Raw genomic sequence first — 2,541 nt, forward strand, 5'->3', positions numbered from 1 at the left:
ATATAACTTCAGAGGCAAAAACCATGATTGGAATCTAGGTCCTCTGACTAATTGCCTCCCTGCCATCCTGGCTGGTGTGTCTCCCCTGATGCCTACAGAGACTTTTAGTTCCTGATGTTCACAGGTCATAGGAAAGCTCAAAACAGGTAGAAAAATGATCAGGTGACCAGGGACAGAGGAGGGACTCCCCAGCCCGCTTCATCATGCTTATGGCCTTCCTACCAGGGTCACAGCTTACACAGCTGGGTTTTCAGAGAGAAAAACCTAGAACAAATGAGTGGGTGTAGGTCAACCAACCTGGAGCAGAGCAGCATCAATGAGTACAGAAACCAAACCACATCGGGTTTTTGCAGCTGACCTTTTTCATGCTCTCTGCCTAGGGAACAGCAGAAAATTCCTGTCCTCGTGTTGTGAATTATCTGCTTTGCATCTCAGATCCTATGTTTGCAATGCTGAAGTAACTGCAATTTACTGAGAAACATGCATTTTCTTATTTAACCTCTAGAACAGCCCTACAAGTTATAGATTATGCTCCCATTTTACAGCACTACTGGGAACAAGGTTCCAAGAGACCAAGTGATTTACCCAAGGGAAGCAACAGAGCTAGGACTTTACTAAGCAAGGTACACCAGAATCCAGAGTCCTCAATCTTTCCACTGTGCTTGAGTTTTCTTACAGAAAAACTCTCTATGAGGTAGGGGCCTGATCAGACCATCTCTCTCTCTCTCTCTCTCTCTCTCTCACTCTCTCTCTCTCTCTGTCTCATCCATTTCCTAGGTAGTAAGGGGTCAAAAAAAAAATCTAGGATGAAAAGGGCCAGCTCTTAAAATGCATGTACCTTTTAATAGCCAAGACATGGAAGCAACCCAAGTTCCCATAAATAAATGAGTGGATAAAAAAGTTGGAGTACATACATGCAACAGAATATTACTTAACCATTAAAAAAAGAATGAAACCTTACCATTTGTGACAGCAAGGATGAACCTAGAGGGTGTTATGCTAAGTGAAATAAGCCAGTCAGAGAAAGACAAATACTATGTGATTTCACTTATATGCCAAATCAAAAGAACAAAATAAACAAACAAATAAAATAGAAACAGTCTCATAAATACAGAGAACAGACTGATGCTTACCAGAGGGAGGGGTGTCAGGGGGCTGGGTAAAAAGGGTGAAGGAACAGTCACAGGGATGTCAAGTACAGCATAGAAAATATAACCGGTAATATTGTAATAACTACGTATAGTGTCAGATGAGTACTGGAAATACTGGGGAATCACTATAAATTATATGATTGTCTAGCTGCTCTGTTATATACCTGAAACTAATATAAACTAATAATCAATGTCAACTGTAATTGAAAAATAAAATTAAAAATAAAATAAAATGACTTTTTCCCAAGAAACAACAAATGGTGGATGACACGGGTGGTGCTACAGGAGGGCCTGAAGGCCCCAGGGGCTCTGGAATGGGAGGCTGCGGTGGCTTCTGTGGAGGATTTGGCAGAGGCATCTGGGGCAAGGCCATGCGTGACCAAGGCTGGGGTCCGGGTGGAGGCCCTGGAGTTTGTGGAGGCAAGGCTGAGGACAAGAAGTCAATCCCTGTCACCTAGCTGAGCTGCCTGGTCAAGGTCATGAAAATCAAGGCCCTGGAGGAAATTTATCGCTTTTCTCTGCCCATTAAGGAATCTGAGATCACTGACTTTTTCTTGGGCGCATCCCTCAAGGATAAGGTTTTGAAGATTATGCCCGTGTAAAAGCAGACACATGCAGATCAGGGGACCTGGTTCAAGGCATTTGTCTCCACTGGGGGCTACCGTGGGCATATTGTTCTGAGTGTTAAGTGCTTGAAAGAAGTAGTTACTGCCATCCATGGGGCCATCGTCCTAGCCAAGCTCTCTTTTGTCCCTGTGCAGCAAGGCTACTAGGGGAACAAGATGGGCAAGCCCCTCACCATCCCTTGCAAGGAGAGCCGGTGCTGAGGCTCTGTGCTGGGGCACCTCATTCGCCCTCGCGCCTCAGGGCACTGGCATCGTCTCAGCCCCTGCGCCCAAGAAACTGCTGATGATGGCTGGTATCTACAACAGCTACACCTCGGTCATGGGCTCCACTGCCACCCTCGACAACTTTGCCATGGCTGCCTTCGATGCCGTATCTAAGACCTACAGTTATCTCATCCACGACCTCTGGGAAGAGACTGTGTCCACCAAGTTTCCCTTTCATAACTCAGTGACTCCAGAGCTTCTGTGCAGAGGACCCGGGCTCCAGCTGTGGCCACCACATAATTTTATATGAGGAAAATAAAGTGAATTAAGCCTGTCAATAAATAAATAAAATGCATGTACCTTTTAAATTGAATCTCTTAAACAGAGTAAGTTACGGGAACCAGCTAAACACAATATTTCATTTCTACCCATAGGACTTTATTTTTTTTGTGGTGCCAATAAATCAAAGAATAAAAAAGATATTCAGATGTCTTCCCTTCTCAGTTGTACCCAGTACCAATGCATCAGGAAGAATTTTCTGAAAAAGCGGGAAGGAAATA

General features: G+C 44.4%; 1 pseudogene; it reads left to right on the forward strand.

Annotated features, from left to right (window-relative positions):
* Positions 1 to 1,408: 1,408 nt before the first annotated feature.
* Positions 1,409 to 2,281, forward strand: LOC114513659 (annotated as a pseudogene).
* The last annotated feature ends 260 nt before the right edge of the window (positions 2,282 to 2,541 follow it).

Source organism: Phyllostomus discolor, chromosome 2 (genome assembly GCF_004126475.2).
Source record: "Phyllostomus discolor isolate MPI-MPIP mPhyDis1 chromosome 2, mPhyDis1.pri.v3, whole genome shotgun sequence".
NCBI classification, from domain to species: Eukaryota; Metazoa; Chordata; class Mammalia; order Chiroptera; family Phyllostomidae; genus Phyllostomus; species Phyllostomus discolor.